The following is a 21,985-nucleotide window of genomic DNA, read 5'->3' as shown; positions in this document are numbered from 1 at the left end:
GATGATGAGTGAAATAATCAAATTGCAGAAGATCGTGCTCCAGACACGATCCTGTCCACCGCCTCCCTGCTGAAGGCCTAGAGCAACGAGTGTGTCTACAGGTGTGTCAAGAGCAGCGTCCTCCTGGCCTTCATCTCACGTATGGCTCTGCAGGGACAGACCTCCCAGCCATCCCCGCCTCTGGAAGGCAGGCCGGCCCCATAAGTATGCACACCCTCTGCCCAGTGCTTGGTTTCATCCCAAGGACACGGTCTACTGGGCAGCCAATATGCACAGTCCCTTCTCGTTATCTGAGGCAGCGATGCTCCACAAAGTCACTGTGAACACCGAGTTAGCACATATGGAACCCTTGCCCCGGGGGAAATATATGTATACACACACCTCTCACGTCGATTATAGTCTTAAAATCCAAAACAACACATCTTGCTTCTATTTTTTTATCTTGTGAAAGAGAAAATGCAGCTCAGAGGTGTTCAGTGACTTGCCCAAGGCCACTGTCAGGTGCCAGAGCTGGGATGCAAAGCCTGGGAACGAGGCACCCTGCCCCACCCTGCCCCGGTCTCCTGTGTGTGAGAGGGAGCTAGGGAGGCCACGTCTCCTTGTGTGACCTCAGTGGGAACCGGCATGGGTGACTCAGGGTTTTGACTGCTCTGCAGTGTCTGAGAGTGACCGCAAAAGCTCCAGAGTATAGTTCTGGAGGTTACACATGCATTTTAGTGAGTAGGCAAATTCGTAAAACTAAAATCTGCAAATGGAAGCCACTGTATGGAAGGACAAATATTGCAACATTGTTTATATGAGGAAAAATAGATGCTACCTGTATGCCCAGCAGAAGGAAATTCATTGAATAATTTAGGGTACATTCTTAATTTATGCAGCCATTAGAAGTGCAAGGATGAAAGTATTTGTTTAGATAGGAATATACTGATGGACATTGAAACATGGTCATGATGAGTGAAATAATCAGATTGCAGCATTATAAGGTGCGGTCATTTTTGTAGGTTGAAAACGGGAATATATGGATGTATACATGCGTACTCATATATGTATATACATGGGTGTATTATATGTGGATTCCAACTGATTTTTTTGTTTGTTTGTTTTTTTGAGAGGGAGTCTCACTCCAGCCCAGGCTGGAGTGCAGTGGGTGCAATCTCAGCTCACTGCAACCTCTGCCTCCTGGGTTCAAGCAGGTCTCTTGCCTCGGCCTCCCAAGTAGCTGGGATTACAGGCATGTGCCACCACGCCCAACTAATTTTTCTGTATTGTTAGCAGAGATAGGGTTTCACATATTGGCCAGGCTGGTCTCAAACTCCTGACCTCAGGCGATCCACCCACCTTGGCCTCCCAAGGTGCTGGGATTACAGGCGTGAGCCACTGTGCCTGGCTCCAAGTGCATTTTTTTGTCATAACTTTTTTCTTAACATAAAGTTGTGCTTTGGAAAATGGTTCATGAATGTGGAAAAAAATTCAGAGTCCACAAAGGTGTCCTCATTGCTGCCGCCCCCCTTCCCCAAGGAAGCCGACGTCGTTCCCTTCAGAGATGTTCTGTGCATAGATGAGTGTGTGTGCCTGAGTGTGTGTTTGTGAGTGTGTGCAAATGGGATGACAGCACCCCCATTTTCTGTAGTTTAGGGTACATACCTCACTTCTCCTTAATGGGACTTAGAGTTGATTCCGTTGCTGCCCATAGAAATCTTTGGGTCACTGTTTGTTTTTTGTTTGTTTTTTAGACAGGGATTTGCTCTGTTGCCCCTGCTGAAGTGCACAGTGACACGATCATGGCTCACTGCAGCCTCAGCCTCCTGGGCTCAAGTGATCCTCCCACTTCAGCCTCCTGTGTAGCTAGGACCACAGGTGCATGCCACCACACTCAGCTATGTTTTTTTATTTTTTGTGAAAACGGGGTTTCACCATGTTGCCTAGGGTGTTCTTGAACTCCTGAGCGCAAGTGATTCTCCCGCCTCGGCCTCCCAAAGTGCTGGGATTACAGGCGTGAACCACCGTGCCTGGCCTAGCTCACTTTTATTTTCTTTTTACACATTTGTAGTTGTGATTTTTCTCCTTGTGATTTGAAAACATACTCTCAGAGCGCCTCTTTAAGGGGTATGTTTGCCCAAAGCCTGAGGCCAACCCTCCAGCTTTCCTCCCCACTGTTGGTTCCTCAGCCTGAGGTGGGGGGTCTGAGCCATTCTTACCAGCAGGAAGGAGGTCAGGAGCCCTGCTCAGACCTTAATGGTGGCAGAAATGAATGTGACTCACTCATTTTCATGGGACACGTCAGTCAGTGACATGAAATGGCAGAGAAGACATCACCTTTTATTCTTTGCCTGAAGGAAGAAATAAAATCATCTTAGAGTTGAAGCCAAAATCAACCCTTCTGGTTTTTGGAGCCATCGAGTCATTTCATGTGGATCTTGAACACCCCCACACTCCCAGTTCATACACTCGGAGCCTGATTAGGGAAAACATTTGCTTTATGAAATTTTTTTTTCACGTATGTGAGTTGAGTATAAAGAGTAGCCTGGGCCGGGCACAGTGGCTCACAACTGTAATCCCAGCACTTCGGGATGCCGAGCCGGAAGGATTGCTTGAGCCCAGGAGTTCAAGACTAGCTTGAGCAACAGTGGGACCCTGTTTCTACAAAAAATAATAAAAAAAAAAAATTAGCCGTGGCTAGGCGGTGTGGTCACGCCTTAATCCCAGCACTATGGGAGGCTGAAGCAGGCAGATCACTTGAGGTCAGGAGTTCGAGACCAGCTAGGTCAACATGGTGAAACCTCATTTCTACCAAAAAAAACCCAAAAATTAGCCAGGCATGGTGGCATATGCCTGTAATCCCAGCTACTCGGGAGGCTGAGGCAGGAATCACTTGAACTGGGGAGGTGGAGGTTGCAGTGAGCCGAGATTATGCCACTGCACTCCAGCCTGGGAGACAGAGTAAGACTCTGTCTCAAAAAAAAAAAATTAGCTGGGCATGGTGTGTGCCTGTAGTCTCAACTGCTTGGGAGGCTGAGGTGGGAGGATCACTTGAGCCCAGGAGGTCAAGGCTGCAGTGAGCTAAGATCACACCACTGAGCTCCTGCTTGAGCAACAGAGTGAGACCCTGTTTCAAAGAAAAAGTTCAGACACCAGGCACGGGGCTAGGGAGGGGGCTCCTTGCCACCCCCCTCACACTCTTGGCTTTCTTCCCTGTGGGAGTGGAGTGACCCCGTCCTCAGCGTGTTCTGCCCTTGCTCTGCTCGTGTGTGTGTGTGTGAATGCATGTATGTGTGGTGTGTGCATGTGTGTGTGTTGTGTGTGCATGTATGTGTGGTGTGTGTGTGCGTGTGTGGTGTATGTTCCTCAGCGTGTCCTGCCCTTGCTGTGCTCGTGTGTGGCTGTATGTGTGGTGTATGCATGTATGTGTACACGTGTGTGTGTGTGGTGTGTGTGTGGTGTATGTATGGTGTGTGCATGCATGTGTGTGTGTGCATGTGTGTGTATAGTGTGAGGGTCTTTGCCCTCCTGCAGATTCACCCTGCTGCTGTTTCCCTTCCCACACAGGCTTTTGGGTCAGGGGATGGCCGTTGGCTGTTGTCAGCAGTGGGCCTAAGTTGGAGGGTTCACGCTGCTTCCCTACATGATGGCCCATGGAGGCTGACTCCATTTCCAGCTCATTCCAGAAACAGGAGTGTTTTCCATGTAGCATAGTCTCTTGTGTGAGACATCACACTCCACGGTCTTTGCAGCTGGGAACGTTTCTGGTTTTTTTGCTTTTGAGACAGAATCTCTCCCTGTCACCCAAGCTGGAGTGCAGTGGTACAATCTCAGCTCACTGCAACCTTTGCCTCCTGGGTTCAACTGATTCTCATGCCTCAGCCTCCTGCGTAGCTGGGATTACAGGCACACACCACCATGCCTGGCTAATTTTTTGTATTTTTAGTAGAGATGGGGTTTTACCATGTTGCCCAAGCTGGTCTTGAACTCCTGAGGTCAGGCAATCCACCCACCTCGGCCTCCCAAAGTGCTAGGATTACAGGCATGAGCAACCGTGCCCGGCCACGTTTCTGTTTTTCCAACCGTTAAGTCCACGTAAACCATGGCCTGCAAGCCTTCCCACGTGATGGGTCCGCATAGGCAGCGTCTGCTGGGTGGTTACCACAGGCAAAGCTTCCATTTTCTGCGATCCTGAATCTTGAACTTCAGTGTGACCACAAGAGGTCATTTACTTAGTGCATCCTCCAACAGCAAGGCTCGGCCAAAACGTCAATCACCAGATGAGGGGGGTTCATTCTAATTTCCATATCACCTCTCCCACTGCTGCCTGAAAAGAAGCCCCACCTGTCTGGGATGTTGCAGTGTTTGGGAGAGTAGATATGTGTCGTCTTTGCACTTTCTCTTTTGTTGCTTACTGACTTAAAAGCAATTTGTCTTGGGCTTCTGAATTTCGACTCTCCTTTTGTCATTGCTTGCAGGAGGCACCGACATCACCTCCTGCTTCATGGGCCAGAATATTTCTCTTCCTGTGTATAAAGGGGAGATTCAGGCCTGGAACCTGGGCATGGCCGTGGATGCGTGGAACGAGGAAGGTGATGGCTCCGCCACCTGTTTCTTTCTGTGATTAGGCGTGAGTTGGGAGCGTGGGAGCGCTCGGATGTGTAACTTTGCTTGGTGATAGTTCTCCAAAACAGCCCTCGGAGGGGAGGCCCCTGTCACTTGCAGCGTGATGTCCTTTCCCCCCAGCTTGGTTTAACACCCACCGGCTCCTGGTCCCCAGCTCCTGAGAGGTCAGGGTCGAGCTGGAGGACGGAGAGCTGTGTGCTCAGGAACGTCGGGCAAGTGGGTGATCGTTGCCCTGAATCTGAACCCTGGTGCTGGATACACAGGCAGCAGCCGGCTCTGAGCATCTGAGAGCCCGGTCATGGAAGGGATAGTCTCCTGCTGTGCTGTGCCTGGCAGCTAGAAACCCAGCTGTGCTAGGAAGGGTGAGCAGGGCTCAGTGCACCTGTTCTGCAGAGCAATGCGGGAGTAGTCAGTGAAGCTGAAGATGCATACGTGCCCTGTGATCTAGGAATTCCGCTTCCGGAAGACAGACTTGTGATCCATGCAAGAATGTTTGTAGCCCCATGATTTGTAATGAAAACAAAATTGGGAACAATAGAAATGTCCATCCTTGGGCAGAAGAAGTTCTGTGATCACACATGGCGAATGACCAAGCGGTAAATAGGAATGAACCAGAGCGACACGTAGTAGCCCGAACGAGCCACCCAGATGTCATGTTGAGTGAGCACAGGAAGACGCAGGACACATAGAAGGACAGCGTGTGTGTGTTCAAAGGTATGCAAAGTGATGACACATGGTATTCAGGGATGCGTATGGATGGAGCAAAAATGTTAACACACATGGGAATAACAAATCACTATGTCCGAGACAGCAATTTTGGGGAGCACACAGGGAGGGGACTTCATGGGAGGAACACATTATTAGGCTGCCGTGAGAGGTGTGTGGGCGTGGACCATCTCTGTACCTTTGTATATGTCTGGAATATTGCGTAATAAGTAATAGCTTAAGAGAGAAGAGAGAGCCACGGTGTGTGGCTGTGGTGTGTGTTGGGCTTATTTTTAATTCTCCCATACCAGGAAAGGCGGTCTGGGGAGACAGCAGCAAGCTGGTGTGTACTAAGCCGATCCCTTGCCAGCCCACACACTTCTGGAACAATGAGAACGGCAACAAGTACAGGAAGGCGTATTTCTCCAAATTCCCAGGTCGGCTGGAGAGATGCAGACAGAGCTGCCGAGCCTCTGCGTTGTCTGGGCCTTCCGTGTCTAGTCGTGTGTCCTCGTCCTTCCCCTCCCATCCTGCCCCTCCCCTCTTCCTTCCCCCACCAGGGCTTGGAGAAGCTGCATATAGCTCATTCCTCCAGTGGGGCGATAATCAATTTTTGATGAATATCTTGTCTTCAGCTTGAAGCTATCATGTGTAACTATAATCTGGGTTTAGCTGAATCTCAGCCACCTCTGCCCAGAGCCTCGGCCCTGGCCCCTGCTGCTGGGCACTGGCATGTGCCTCTGGTTTGCACGTGGGAGGTGGAGGGTGCAGGGCCCACTCGCTGAAACAGGGTGATGCCAGGGTGATGCCTGCCTGTTCACGAGGAGCAGCATGTGGAAGTGGTGTCTGGCTCGGGTCTCTTCCTTCGTGTGTCTCACCATCATCCAGTCCTCGTGGAGATGCTAAGGAAGAGCGCTTTTGCAGTGGAAGGATTTACAACCCGACACGTCCCTCTCACATAGACTGACACCCCTGAGTGTGGTTTGAGTGGTGCCTTGCCCCAAAGCAGGAAAGTCTTTTATTTAAAGCTCTGATTCCTGCCTCCCTTTAATCTTATTGCATAAGCAGTCTAAAGTTATTGCTGCCATATAATTCATCGTTTAGCAAGCCTTCTGTTTCAGAGTTATTTATACTAAGTACTTGCTTGCTGCAGTCTCTCAAAAGGTAATCTGAGTGAGCAAAGGAAGACGCGGGGCACATAGCATAGACGTATGGAGAATCAGAAAGCAGCAAGTGGTAGGATTTGCCAGGGATCTTTCCTGCCCTGCGTATTTGCATGTCACAGTAAAAGCCATTGTGCTTGGAATAGCGCCTTCCTGCAGCAGCGTGGGGCATCCCCCCAGGGGTGGCTCAGCCTCCACTGCATCCCTGCTGCACCTAAGCCCCACCTCGGCTCCTGCTGTGAGCAGCTGTGCAGACAGACGAATGCAGAAAAGCAAGAGTGGATGTGGAGAAACACTCTTCAGATGACCCTGAGGAGGAGGGCAGGGGCTACTGCCTTGGGAGGAGAGGCCAAAAGGATTAGAGTCTCAGCTTGAGGATCCATCCAAGAAATGACAGCCCTTCATCTTCTGTAACATTGCTCTTTGAAAACTCTGTCACTTTTTTTGTCACGTGTGCAAGGGTTCATGTGATGTGTCTCAGGATTAATTTCAGAATAGCCTCTTTTTGAAACTGATATTCCTTCTTGGAGAAAACAAATACTTTGTGACATGATATATTTCCATTTTTGCCTTGGCTGTCAGGAAACTCAGAGCTGAAATCATTGCTTTGTTTTTGTAGTCCTCTTACCTTTAGGGTAGGGTTTTGCTTCTCTTTGAGTAATCCTATCATGAAGTCAGTTTTAAAGGCAGTTTCCTTCGATACTTCCTGGGTGTAGATGAGAGATATGAATAAATATGGAAAGACAAAGGCCGATCAGAATGAGATTTGAAGCTGTTTATCATGGACAGGGTGAACACAGCCTGCACTTAGACCATTTCTCAAGCACCAGCACTGAGAGATTCTTGGGCTGTGTAGGAAATGGCATGATGGCAAAACCCAGCAACAAGAGCGAGTCTTCCTTTCCACAACTGGGAGTGGGTTTACGGACATCATTACCTTAAAAAATGATGCCAGGTGAAAGTGTGAACAGGCCGTGTGCTGATGAGGTATTGCCCCTCACAAGAGGGCATTAGCTGCGGGGGTCTGCCCGCAGACCCTGACCCAAACGACGGATGAATAAACATACACTGACACACAGATATTCTGCTTTGCCCGTGCAGCTGAGGGTCTGAGGCCACTCACAGACTCCAAGGAGGGTCCTGTAAAGAATGGCGGCCACGGCCCTGAGCAGCTCGCGCTCCAGGCATTTACTTAGTATATAATTAACAACAGAAGTTCTGAGTCAACACACTTGTAGATAATGATTAAAAGCGAGGTTCCAAGGCTCAAAGCAAACACCATTAGTGGGTAATATCCCTGGTTGACCTCCCCCAGAGAGAGCCATCCTGCCCTCAGATGTCTGAAGGTCAGTCTTAAGACCACGTGAGTAAACAAGCTAACTAGATAACTTCCCCACATCCCATTGTTTACTAGTCTAATCTATTTGACTAAAGGTAATGGGACCAGGCCGCCTTTAGCCCGGTCTATTACTGAAGTCATGTGAAAACCCTCAGGCCTTCCAGAAGGGTTTTGTGCCTGTTGTAACTAATATTTTTCCCACCAGCCTGATCGAATCCCAACATGCTGGTATGGAAAGATTCAGGAAGTTAGTAAGTGAAAATGAGAATTCAAGAACAGGGGGCCTAGCATTGCTTTTGTGTAAATTTTATTTTTTAATCTTTTTTTAGAGGGTCTCCGTCTGTCCCCCAGGCTGGAGTGCAGTGATGTGATCTCAGCTCACTGCAGCCTTGATCTCCAGGGCTCAAAGGATCCTCCCGCCTCAGCCTCCCAAGTAGCTGGGACTACAAGTGTGTGCTACCATGCCTGGTTAATTTTCATATTTTTTGTAGAGATGAGGTCTCTGTGTTGCCCAGGCTGGTCTCAAACTCGAGCTCAAGCAGTCCTCCCGCCTCAGCCTCCTCAAATCCTGGGATTACTAGTGTGAGCCACCGCACTGGGCCTTCTGTACATTTTAAAAAGGAAGTACATATGTGTGATTGTGTGAATAAATGAATAACGAGTGTGAATAAGGGCTTAAATGAGTGGCGAGATGATGAGCCCATTTTGGTTTTCCTTATGGCTTTTTATTTTTATTTTTTGAGGCGGAGTCTCGCTCTGTCGCCGAGGCTGGGGTGCACTGGCACCATCTCGGCTTCTCGTGCCTCAGCCTCATGAGTAGCTGGGATTACAGGCACGCGCCACCACACCAGTCTAGTTTTTGTATTTTTAGTAGAGACGGGGTTTCACTATGTTCGCGAGGCTGGTCTTGAACTCCTGACCTCGTGATCCGCCCACCTCGGCCTCCCAAAGTGCTGGGATTACAGGCGTGAGCCACCGCGCCCGGCCGCTTTTTATTATTTTTAAAAACCTAATATTTTAAAAGAAAGTAAAGCAAGCTTAAGATTTAAGTCAGTGTAGATGACACATTCCAAACAGGCCTGGTCTGTTACCGGCAGTCACCTGTTCCCCCGTTCCCACTGTGGCTGCACTTTGGCCTCAGCTCTCAGGAGACTCAGGGCTGAAGTCAGTGCCTGGAAGAAGGAGAATGATCTGACTCTGTTCAGTCTGCTCTGGAAAGGAAGACACTGCTTCTGCGGCTTTGTTTCGCCATCACGCCGCTTCCTCTGTGGTACCCTGCAGCCAGCTGCTACTTGTGGATTCCTCCTCTCAGCTTGGCTTTGCAAAGGATCAAAGTGTGTCAGGGGGAAGTTTTCCACAAAAGAAAGTTTCTTCAGAGTGGATTTACATCTTCCTTTTTCTCTGCATTTCCGGGGTCTCAGTAATTAGGGCACAGTACTACAAATGGCCCAGAAAACCCAGAAATTTCCCATCCAATTCAAGGGAGATCTGACCCAGGCAAACAAGACTGTATGTTGTTGCTGGCACGAAAGTTCCAGAATGAGGCAGGATTCCCAGGAGAGCGGCATAGGCTTGCAGCTCTGATCTGGGGCTGCCATTCATAAACTCAGTTTGTTGAGTAGACATACACATGTGCTCCTGCAGAAACCGGACACATCAATTGCAAGCCTAGGAGTGAATTTTTTTTTCCTTATTTGTGTGTGTGAATCTTTAAAAGTCCAATGAGAGGCTGGGCGCGGTGGCTCACGCCTGTAATCCCAGCACTTTGGGAGGCCGAGACGGGTGGATCACGAGGTCAGGCAATTGAGACCATCCTGGCTAACACGGTGAAACCTCGTCTCTACTAAAAAATACAAAAAATTAGCCGGGCGTGGTGGTGGGCACCTGTAGTCCCAGCTACTCGGGAGGCTGAGGCAGGAGAATGGCGTGAACCCGGGAGGCGGAGCTTGCAGCAGTGAGCCGAGATCGTGCCACTGCACTCCAGCCTGGGCAACAGAGCAAGACTCCGTCTCAAAAAAAAAAAAAAATGTCCAATGAGACGCCAGGCATGGTCACTCAGGCCTGTAATCCCAGCACTTTGGGAGGCCGAGGCAGGTGGATCACCTGAGGTCAGGAGTTCGAAACCAGCCTGACCAACATGGTGAAACCCCGTCTCTACTGAAAATACAAAAATAAGCTGGATGTGGTGGCATGTGCCTGTAATTCCAGATATTCAGGAGGCTGAGGCAGGAGAATCGCTTGAACCCTGGAGGTGGAGATTGCAGTGAGCCGAGATCGCGCCACTGCACTCCAGCCTGGGCAACAGAGCAAGACTCCGTCTCAAAAAAAAAAAAAAAAAAGTCCAATGAGACGCCAGGCATGGTCACTCAGGCCTGTAATCCTAGCACTTTGGGAGGCCGAGGCAGGTGGATCACCTGAGGTCAGGAGTTCGAAACCAGCCTGACCAACATGGTGAAACCCCGTCTCTACTGAAAATACAAAAATAAGCTGGATGTGGTGGCATGTGCCTGTAATTCCAGATATTCGGGAGGCTGAGGCAGGAGAATCGCTTGAACCCTGGAGGTGGAGATTGCAGTGAGCCGAGATCGCGCCACTGCACTCCAGCCTGGGCAACAGAGCAAGACTCCGTCTCAAAAAAAAAAAAAAAAAAGTCCAATGAGACGCCAGGCATGGTCACTCAGGCCTGTAATCCCAGCACTTTGGGAGGCCGAGGCAGGTGGATCACCTGAGGTCAGGAGTTCGAAACCAGCCTGACCAACATGGTGAAACCCCGTCTCTACTGAAAATACAAAAATAAGCTGGATGTGGTGGCATGTGCCTGTAATTCCAGATATTCAGGAGGCTGAGGCAGGAGAATCGCTTGAACCCTGGAGGTGGAGATTGCAGTGAGCCGAGATCGCGCCACTGCACTCTAGCCTGGGCAACAGAGCAAGACTCCGTCTCAAAAAAAAAAAAAAAAAAAAGTCCAATGAGACGCCAGGCATGGTCACTCAGGCCTGTAATCCCAGCACTTTGGGAGGCCGAGGCAGGTGGATCACCTGAGGTCAGGAGTTCGAAACCAGCCTGACCAACATGGTGAAACCCCGTCTCTACTGAAAATACAAAAATAAGCTGGATGTGGTGGCATGTGCCTGTAATTCCAGATATTCGGGAGGCTGAGGCAGGAGAATCGCTTGAACCCTGGAGGTGGAGATTGCAGTGAGCCGAGATCGCGCCACTGCACTCCAGCCTGGGCAACAAGAGCAAAACTCCATCTGAAAAAAAAAAAAAGTCCAATGACAAAGAATTGGTTTCACTCTCCAGCCTGGGGAGGCGGGAGGAAGACCTGAAGGCCTGCAGTTCTCTTTTTCGCATCAGATTAAGTCGCTTAGGGCTCATTTCATTCTCTTCAGCTGCCTCCCAGGGACCATGCGCTCCCTGCACAGAGTCCCCTTGGCCTTCATCCCTGTAGAAGGCTTGCTTGTGGCTTGTGGCAGTGTCTCCTTCACAATGTCACATGAATGGGTGGATAGACTACGTAGCTGTTGAGTCATGAACTGTTTGGGTTAGCACTTGGCTCAGAGTGGAGAAGTGTCTGGAGATTTGGAGAAAAGAGATGCTTTCTGAGGCTGCCCCCCGTCAGTGAGGACACGGAAGCTGGCTTATTTCCCGTTTTCCTTTCCTGGATCACAGGAAATCTTTGGGGCCTTATTTCAGGAGGAGAGCCTGCTGCTAAGGCAGATGACTTCTCGTGTTGCAAAGCGGCAGAGATGCGCTTTTGATGATGGGCAGCCAGTTCCCCTCAGTGTGGCTGATCCAGGGCTGAGGGTGAGTTAACTGCTCCTTTGGTGACTCTCAGATGCGTGGCTTCTCTTCACTGTTTGGCGCCTGGGTGGAGGATGTGGCCAAGGAACCTCTCTCCTTAGATGCTGCGTCCAACGCTGGGGTTTGATCCCTTTGGTGGATCAGCTTCACAGCACCACCCCAGTGCACAGGCCTTCTCTGAACAGCTGCACACGTGGCCACTCATGTAGCCTGCTGATACCGTGTTGCCGTCACCTCTGGCTCTTTCCTCTTCCCCCACCCACCTCGTTTCCTGGGTTTTACCTGCTAATCGGTTCTCTGTCCATGTGGCTAATGCTTTGGTTCAAGCCTGCATGGCTGGGCCTGGTGCGGTAGCCTCCTTCCTGGCCATGAGCTTGTGTATTCCATTCTAATATCTGACCCCAACCTCTGCACACCTTGTGCCCTCAGCTGCCCCTGGCCACTCTTGCTTCCCAAGACGTGGCTCGTTCTTTCCTGCGCTCCACTCAGAGGTGTCTCCAGATGCTCCTGTTGACCCCCAGTGCCCTGGCCGCGCTTGGTCCCGCCCTCTGTGAATTCCCGGGTCCTTGCTGGTGCCTCAGGAGCTGTATCTCCTCGCAGGCTGTGTCAGAGCTGCCCTGGCAGCAGCCCCCACTAGAGGGCATGTTCCTTGGGGCAGGAACAGTCTAGCTCCCTCCTGCCCCAGCCTCATGCCAGACCTGCCTCTGGGCCCCAATGATGTCTGCGGATCTGCACCTAGTGTCTGTCCAGGCAGCCATCATGGCCCCTTCTCCTCGGGGTGAAGGGCGCCTCTGCCGCCCTTGCAGGTATCAGGGCTCATGGCGACTGCTGCAGCATCAACTCGAAGACCAGGGGCGTCATCATGCTCGGCTGGAGGTAAGGGCTGCGGAGTCGGCTTCTCTTCCCTGGAGCCCCACCTTCCGGAGGCCTGGGGGTGGGGAAGGAGGCACTTTCTGTGAGAGTCAGTGACCCCCTTCCTGGGCACCCCACTCCACTCCAGCACCAGGGTGTCCATACCACCCACGCCTCTGCTGATGTCTGGGACCCCCCACCGCCCCCTGGCTGGTGTGCCATGCGTCCCTGTGCCTGTGCACATGCTGTCCCGAGCCTGAAGATCCCCTTTGAGGAAGCATTGTCTGCTCAGTCTGCGACATGGCTAACTGTCCCCCATCTTGGGCCCTTTCTGTGTCGTTTCTGGGGTGGGGCATCCTTGTGCCAGCTTCCTTCCCGAGGGCTGGGTCTGGGCGTGATCCAAGTTTCCCTGCCCTGTGATGGGGTTCTCGGGTAGGGGGTGTCAGGGCAGGGGTCCCACAGCAAAGACACAGCAGTGTCCACACCCGAGACAGGGGACGCGTGTGCAGGTGGGAAGGGAGGTGACAGATGTTCCTGCACAGAGGGGCCTCCCTCGATGTCGCGCTTTAACCTGAGAGGGAGAAAGAGCCACGTGGCGGGGCAAGGAGCTGGGGAGGGGAGCATCCGTGACTGGTCCTGGGGGATGCCATGTGGAAGGGGGGGTGACCACCCTGCCCTGGGACCCCTGGGAGTTGCCTCACTTCAGAGCTGCGGTGTAGCCCTGACTTTTTCTCGCTTTCCAGTGACGGCACACTCAACCCCGCGGTTCGGCAGCCTGGAAACCTGTAACATTGGTATGTTCTTCTCCCTGAGCGTTCTTGAGTATCCAGGAAGGAGGAGGGTCCTGGTGGGAGCCCCAGGGCGCATTTCCACAGGCCCTACCTTTGGCACGACTCTGGCCCCTTGGTCTCTTGTGTGACAGTGGACGTTTGAGAGCCTGACCTCCTTTTCAGATGATACCTGGCCCACACTGCCGTCCTCATAAAACCTCACATGGGGTCTTTAAGGTCCCTTGGCCCATCCCCATTATATTTCATCCCCCTGGTGGCCTCTGTTGGGTTGGTTACTGGCTTCTACTCTTTTTTTGTTTTGTTTTTTTGACACAGTCTCTCTCTGTCACCCAGGCTAGACTGCAGTGGTGTAATCTTGGCTCACTGCAACCTCTGCCTCCCAGGTTCAAGCAATTCTCATGCCTCAGCCTCCTCAGTAGCTGGAATTAGAGACATGCACCACCATGCCCCGCTAATTTTTGTATTTTTAGTACAGGCAGGGTTTCACCATGTTGACCAGGCTGGTCTTGAACTCCTGACCTCAAGTGATCCGCCTGCCTCGGCCTCCCAAAGTGCTGGGATTATAGGCATGAGCCACTGTGCCAACTTGTGTCTGCCTTTATGGGTTAAGAAGCCAGAAGCACAGAGAGGGTGCAGGATTGCTGAAGGTCACACAGCGCTATGCAGGACACCAAGCACAGACAGTGTAGGCCTGTGGGTCTCACAACTGCATGGTGGAGTCCCCTGTGGGCCTTCAGACTGTGCGGCCCAGGGACCCAGGCCCAGCCCAGGCCACAAAGTCAATCAGATGGCCTCACACGCTAGTGCTTAGGTCAGAGTCCTAAACTTACGTCAAGGTTATTTGTGTAGCCAGGGTGGAGAAATCCTGATGGTCTGATTCCAGCCTTTGTTCCTCCCTCCAGTGGAGTACCCACCACAGGCACCTGCTTTTTTTTTTATTTTTACTTTTGGTTTTTGAGACAGGGTCTTACTCTCTTACCCAGGCTGGAGTGCAGTGGTGCGATCTCAGCTCACTGCAACCTCCACCTCCTGGGTTTAAGTGATCCTCTCACCTCAGCCTCCTGAGTAGCTGGGTCTACAGGTGTGCATCACTATGCCCAGCTAATTTTTGTTTTCAGAGATGAGGTTTTGCCAGGTTGACCAGGCTGGTCTGGAACTCCTGAGCTCAAATAATCAACCCACTTTGGCCTCTTAAAGTGCTGGGATTATAGCTGTGAGCCACTGTGCCCAGCCACCTGCTTCCTTTTTTTTTTTTTTTTTTGAGACAGGGTCTCACCCTGTTGACCAGGCTGGGGGGCAGTGGCACAATTAGCTCACTGCAGCCTCGACCTCCTCTGCTCAAGCCATCCTCCTGCCTCAGCTTCCTGAGTAGCTGTGTCTACAGGCATGTGCCACCATATCTGGCTTAGTTTTTACTTTTTTGTAGAGACAAAGTCTCCCCATGTTGTTCAGGCTGGTCTCAATCTCCTGGACTTAAGCAATCCTCCCACCTCAGCCTCTTAGAGTGCTGGGATTACAGGCGTGAGCCACCCTGCCTGGCTCTTTTTTATCTTGAATTAATCTCTTATTAAGTGAGTAAGGCCCACACCTGGCCCCCTGGTACAACATCACCTGTCCTGCCAAAGCTGAAACTCTCTCTACCTCCCCAGTAATGGGCTTTCTTCCACTTGTGAAACAGCTCCCTCGGCAAATGTCCCTCCAAGACCCTCCTCCTGGGTGGGCTGGGAGAACACAGGCACCCCCGGTAGGCCTGGGGGACGCAGCCTGCCCCTCCTGCTCTGCCAGGTTGCTGTCAGGCCCGATCCTGCACTGAGGGGCCCCCTGTGTGAATGTGTGCCCTCTCCTGTCTCCACAGTGGACTCCTTTGAGGAGGTGGAGGACAGCCTGTATGTCCCCCAGTATAACAAGTATGGGGAAGAGAGGGTGATCCTCTTCCTGAAGACAGCCTCTGGGCACGCCTTCCAGCCTGACTTGGTGAAGAGGATCTGTGACGCCATCCGCGTGGGCTTGTCTGTGCGGCATGTGCCCAGCCTCATCCTGGAAACCAAGGGCATCGCGGTATGACCGTCTTCTGCCAGCGACGAGACCAGTGCCATCACCCCATGAGCCCACACATCGAGGGGCGCTCACATCTGAGTAGTTTGCTGGTGCTTTATATATCGTTTGTCCACGTTGCCTAGCAATGCCATCCTCTCTGCCATCTTTTTTCCTACTCATTCTAAGACTGCATTTAAAGCAATTTCTGCTAAATACCCATGTTCAGAGGGTTAGCGAGCCCAGCCCTGCAGGTCCAACTGGCTTATCCCTGCTAACCCCTGGTTTTAGTGTGTTCTCAAAATTGTTAATGAGAACATTAATTTTAACATTGTATTTTTTATTTTATTTATTTTTTTGAGACTGAGTCTTGGTCTGTCACCCAGGCTGGAGTGCAATGGCTCAATCTCAGCTCACTGCAACCTCCGCCTCCCAGGTTTAAGCAATTCTCCTGACTCAGCCTCCTGAGTAGCTGGGACCACAGGCACACGCCACCATGCTCGGCTAATTTTTGCATTCTTAGGAGCGACGGGGTTTTGCCATGTTGGCCAGGTTGGTTTCAAACTCCTGACCTCAAGTGATCCGCCCACCTCGGCCTCCCAAAGTGCTGGGATTACAGGCATGAGCCACTGCACCCAGCCAAATTTTTTTTTTTTTTTTTTTTTTTGAGCTGGAGTCTTGCTTTGTCACCCAGGCTGGAGTAGAGTGGCGTGATCTCGGCTCACTGCAACCTCCGCTTCCCAGGTTCAAGCGATTCTCCTGCCACAGCTTCCTAAGTAGCTGGGATTATAGGTGCCTCCCACTGTGCCCAGCTAAATTTTTGTATTTTTAGTAGAGACAGGGTTTCACCATCTTGGCCAGGCTGGTCTCGAACTCCTGACCTTGTGATCCACCCGCCTCGACCTCCCAAAGTGCTGTGATTACAGGCGTGAGCCACTGCACCCAGCCTGCACCCAGCCAATTTTAACCTTTTAAAGAGCTGCTGGGAGTTGTTGCTCTTGCCTTTTAATTTTAAGTTCTGCCGACACAGACGAGACTTGACTCTTTTTAGAGGCAGGTCTTCAAAGGTTGTGTCGTCGCCCCCCAGCTCCCCGCCCCAGTACACTCTGCTTCAAGTCTAAGTCGGGGAGGAGGAGGTTCACCCAGATTGGATCACAGCTTTAATTTGCATTGCTTACAAAATGGATGTCCCCGCAAGCTGACAGAAGCTGTTGTGTGCATGTGTGCACGTGTGTGTGTGTGAATGTACACAACAATTTAAACAGATAGTGGCAGACTATATTTAAAGCCTACAGACTGGCTGTTCATTAAGGAGAAGATGGGAGCAGACACTCACTGGGTTTCCAGGGGAAGCTGACTTTGATGTTGCCCAGGAGCTGGGCTGAGTCTGTGAGGAATAACCAGAGACAGGATTTACCAGGAGAGGCTGTTTTCTGGACGATGTTGAAATATGTGATGCCATTGACTTTGAAACCTGCAGATCATTCTCTTTGTCTTAAGAAAAGTTCTTTCAACATCTTGAAAACAGTCTGTCCAGTGGTGGGGGCTGGGGAGAGCACTCGCAGCACGGCCACTGCGTGCAATCCCCGACCATCCCTGGAGGACCGATTCCCGCTTGGAACCCTTGTTCTTCTCCTCCCGGCCCCTGTCCACATCTGCGGTGTTGGTTCCTTTTCTGTGGCGTCCACACATTTCCTTTGCGTTCTGGTTCTGCGTGGGAAGAGCCCTGCAGCTTGGGAGCTTTCCATCCATCTCTCTCTTTTTTTTGCTTGGTGACTCTTGGCGGCTCTCTGCGGGGACATTGGTGCTCTCCAAGAAGGTACTTCTTTAATCAGTGATGCTTTTTGTCTTTTCCTGATGAGGGTCTGTTTTTCTTGGGTGAGTAAGTGCTGTCTCATCTGGAACATTTTAGGGAACTGGAATTTGAATTTGTCCCCTTGGCTTTATTTTATTGAAAAAGAACTGGGGTCTTTTGCTTCCAAAATGGTTATGACCAAACCGTATCTGATCACAAGAGTAGTGGAGCAATTTATTAGGAAGGGAGAAAACTAAGCACGTTTCTTTCCATGGTTATTCTGGCTTTCATGGGCTTGCTGCCAGGGTACCCAGCTGGGCTCTGGGCTCTTTTTCTCCCCAGGTAGGGTCTTCTCCTGGGTCCATTCGGGAAGTCATTGGGAGGGTTTCTCCAGGTTTTTGAATGCCCTTGAATTTTCGGACCCTCGTGGCAGGCTTAGGAGAGAATTTACCTCTTTCGTTGCTGAGCTAAGGAGGGGCCCAGCCTCCACAGGGAGGTGACACGGCATGGCCCCAGCCTGCCCCTTCGGGAACTGGACCCACTTCAGGGTCAGAAGAGGACAATTGAGGTCCCATCTGCGAAGTCTTGGGGCCTTGCTGAGGCAGGAGAGCTTGTTGCAGGTCTGACCTTTCACATGGTGCTTTCGGAGAGTGGGCTACCCTCCCCCCCCCACCCCAAGAGTAGCCTGAGACCGGGGCCTTCCCAGCGGTGGGAATGGGAGGCGGCCTGTCTCTGTCTCTGCGTGGAGAGACACTGCCACTTCTGTTCCCTGGGAAGCCAGCACCATTTTCAGCATTTGTGGGAGGCCTTGGCGAGTGCTCAGGAGAGATTTGGGCCCAGATTCAGCCCCACTCCTCGTGTTGAGTAATACTGATCCATCTCTGGCCTGTGACTCGAGGAGAGGAGCCCCTCACCCGCCCGCCACAGCTCAGGGTGATGATGCGGCACCCTGATGATGATGATGTGGCGGGGACTAGGGAGGCTCTTGCCGGCGTGGTCCTTGCCGCCAGCCTTCACAGCGGCTCCTCTGAGGGTCTTCGTGCACAGGGGCTCTGTCACAGCCCTGGCTCCCCCTCTGTCCCTGAGGCATGACTTTGGGCAACTCACTTAGCGTTCAAGCCTCAGTTTCCTCATCTCTAAGATGGGTTGACAACAGAGACTCTCTGGTGGTGCCGTGGGCCACGGGGTGCCCGAACGCAGCCCTCCTGCCTCTGTTTCTGTGCTGCCTCCGCTCACCATCAGCCTTCATTCAGAGTAGGTGTGCACGCCGTGCAGCGCCCTTCCACACACCTGATCTCAGTTGCTCTCTGCTCAAATGTCAGAGAGGCTTTCCCTGCATTTCCTGTTTGAACAGTGTCCTGGCCTCCATCTTTAGCTTTGACAGTGTTTGCCATGGACTGAGGGTGAGTTCTTGTGTATGTTCATGTCTTTCTATCTGGAGTGGGGGCTCCTTGAGGACAGGAACCTTGTGGGTTCACCACCTCCTCAGAGCTCAGCTGACTGCTTGGAAAACAGCAGGTGCTTTTGGTGTCTGGTGAGTGAGTGGTGGGTCGGGAGCTGGTCCTCTGACCCTTATGAGGTGGGACAAGCTTGTGTTCCTCAAGCCCATCTTACAGATGAGGAAACACAGAGAGATGAGGGGTCCTGCCAAAGGAAGTGGTGTCTGTAGCCAGCCCCACCTTCTGCTCACCTGGAATAAAGACCTGGGGACCCCGGGCGGGTCATGGCCAAGTGGAATGGACTCCTGACATTTGAGGGCTTCCTGCCTGCAGCCCCCAGGCAGCCATGGCTGTCCAAGTCCAGCGGGCGTTTGCTCAGGACGTGGCTGGGATGTCTGGCCCTTCCTCCCAGGAGGCTGCTGGGCTCCTGTCTATCCGGGGAGGCCCCGTGCAGGGGCGGGGGGTGGAGGCTTCTTTTCTCTTTCTCTTTCCTCTGCCTTTCCCCTCTCCCCGGAGGAAACGGTAGCAGGATTTCTTTTAAGGGGAGGCCGCTGTATTTTGCTAGCAGGTGGAAGGTGGCGTTATTAGTGCCCACGAGCTGCACATGGACCCCTGCATGAAGCCTAGTGGGGCACAGAGCAGGCGAGCCATTTCCATCTCACAGCGGGAGGGCCGGCGACACCACACGAAGTGACATGCAGGCCCTCCTCAGAAGCCGGCGCTTAGATCTCTAATTAGTTCACACGTCGACTGAATTTTTCAGGTGAATGAATTTTAATTACAGCTCAGGTTTAAAAAAAAAAAAAGGCACCAGTGATCCAGAGCTCAGGCAGAGGAGCCCTACTGGGCTCTCTTGCTCTTGAGGTTTTCTAGCCCACAACACACCCACGCCACCAAAGGCTCGTTTGGATTCAAGGTGAAGCACATGTGCCACGAATCTTAGAGGAGCTCTGAATGTTTGGAAAGGGTGCAACTACGAGAAAAAGTAACACACCGTCTGCTGCAGATGGCTGGCTCCGAGGAGGAGTTCATGGGAGCTTGGGGATGCTCTTGCCCGTAGCTCTAGGAAGCTGGGCCACTTCTGAAGTAATGGCAGCAGCTAGTCTTTATCATAGAATAATGTAATAAAATGTATAGAGAAGTAAAAGTATAAATAAAAGTAAAATCATCATAAAACATGGTAGCTAGGCGCTTCTGAAGCTGTGCGTGCACTGACCTGTTTACCCCCTGACTCACAGCCCTACAGCCTAGGTGCTGGCACCCCCACTTTCATTCAAGGAAATGAACTAGGTTCAGGAATTCACCCAGCATCCCCCAGATGTAGTGGTGGCAGAAGCCACATCTTCCCTGAAAACTTTCTTGCTCAGGGTGCCTGCTCAGATTTAGGAATGATCTTATGTCTGCATTTTCATCCTGGTCAGGCAGAGCCTGAACCCTGAGAGACACTTTTTTTATGTTCCCATCTGGAATATGCACTGCCGGGGTCAGTGGGGTGTCTTGAGGGCCCTCTGGAGGTCAGCTTGGATGTGACACGTGCAGTGGGTCCCAGTGGGGCCCATTGGGGTGTGCAGCGTTAGAAAAATGAAGGTGCTCATGGTGACCTCTGGGCATCTTTGAAATACCCTCACTTTCTCAATAACTGTGCCAGGGGCAGCGGGGGAGGGTTTTGGGGAGTGTTAGAGTTGGGTTTCAGCACCAGGTCTTGAAATTGCCTTTCAGAAATAGGTTTTGCAGACCTGGCAGGGAGAGGGGCGTCTTGGAGCTGAGACTCATTCACTCTTGGCTCTCCGGGTGGAGGCTGGGCCTTTTGGGCCTGGATATACCCAGGGCCGTGCGTTTTCCCCCCTTCAGGTTTAAGTGCAGTTTCTTGTTTTTTTCTACCCTTCCCTCGCAGTACACGCTCAATGGCAATAAAGTGGAAGTTGCCGTCAAACAGATCATCGCTCGAAAAGCCATGGAGCAACGAGGTGCTTTCTCGAACCCCGAGGCCCTGCATCTGTACTGGGACATCCCTGAGCTGCATGGCTTCTGAGTCGGACTGGCTGGCACAGGTAGGATGGAAACCTTGAATGGCCTGGCGCAGGAGTCCCTGGCTTGCAGGCAAGCAGTGCTTAAGGGCTGCTGGTGGGAACTGGCACCTGAAAGAAGGCATTTGAAGAGGGAGGTGGTGGGTGCTCCTGCCTCACCCAGGCTGGGGTGGAGGGAACTGCAGTTTTGGTAATGACTCCTGGGTCGTCTCTGTGCCTGTTGCTAAGGTTTTTGTCAGCCTGGGCTGTCTGGTGGCTAAAGGATATGGTTTCTACTGTGTGGTCTGCCGAGCTGTCCTTTTGCAACAGGGCCTGAGACCACTGACTTCAGGGGCTGGAGTCACAGTTGTGTGGGCTTTGGGCTGGGTTCTGCTGAGCCGTTAGGGCTTAGCCACTTGGTGCCAATAATAGCTAACATTGCTGTAGTACATACCATATGCTGGGTGCTGTTCCAGGCCACGATCCTGAGTATAACCCTAGAAGGTAGGTGTCATCATTATCCCTATTTGGAAAATGGGGAATAAGGCCCAAGTTCAGGGAACTTGCCCAAGGTCACATGGGCTAGGGCCAGCCCTTTTGGAAAGAGTTCCCAAGAAGGATAGTGAGACTCCCTCTTTTGATATCGTGGGTACTTCCTGAATATCCAGATTGATCAAAAAAATCATACCCCAGTGAAGAAGATCAATTATGTGTACATTTTCCAAGTTGCTTTGACATTGTCACAAACTCACATGCTGGAGCCTCTAATTCGATTTTGAGTGAGAATCATTTCATGTGTCATGAAATTTCCAAAGACAACGTTCATTGAATGGTACTTCCCATTATTCCAGCTTGATTGAAATTGTGGGTTTCTAAAAAGATGCTATTTATACTTTTAAGACAATGGAGCTTTCAAAAGGTTTCTGACTCTTAAGTCTTCTTATGTGATTTCTAAGGAAGTGGAAATTTTCAAATTTTCATTATGAATGTGTCTTTATGGCTTTCCTTCTTTTCCTTTGTTCTTTCTTTACATATCCTGACTCGACAGTGTTTCTCTCGCCCTTGATGGGAGCTTCAGGTTCTTGCCAAAGTATGTATCACATAATTGCTTTCATGTTCAGACACGGCAAGAGTGGGTTGTAAATGACTGCGATGCCGATGTCACAATTCTGTTAGGCCTGGTTGACCTTGCAAATTGAATTCAGGGAGGGCAGTGCTTCTGTCTGGCTGCTAGATTTATTGTTCCCAGTCTGGGGAGAGGCCTGGGGAGGCGTGGGCTGGGATTTCTGTGCCTAGGCAGCCACTCCAGCTTGTCCTGTGCTGCCTCCCTCGTTTCCATCTTGGTGTCTTCCTCAGCTCTCGAAACAGAAGGCAGCAGCCCATGATTGATGGGCTCCGGCCCGCTAGGGTGTTATTAGCCACTCTGTCAAGGTGACAGTGTCATTTTTAATG

At 51.4% G+C, this 21,985-nt stretch overlaps 1 pseudogene; it reads left to right on the top strand.

The window, feature by feature from the left end:
• The window catches only part of LOC471812 (acetoacetyl-CoA synthetase-like), a 33,779-nt pseudogene extending 12,155 nt beyond the window's left edge, over positions 1–21,624 (top strand).
• The last annotated feature ends 361 nt before the right edge of the window (positions 21,625–21,985 follow it).

This window comes from Pan troglodytes, chromosome 4 (assembly GCF_028858775.2).
Source record: "Pan troglodytes isolate AG18354 chromosome 4, NHGRI_mPanTro3-v2.0_pri, whole genome shotgun sequence".
In the NCBI taxonomy this organism is placed as follows: domain Eukaryota; kingdom Metazoa; phylum Chordata; class Mammalia; order Primates; family Hominidae; genus Pan; species Pan troglodytes.
This window is presented reverse-complemented; position numbering and strand designations above follow the sequence as displayed.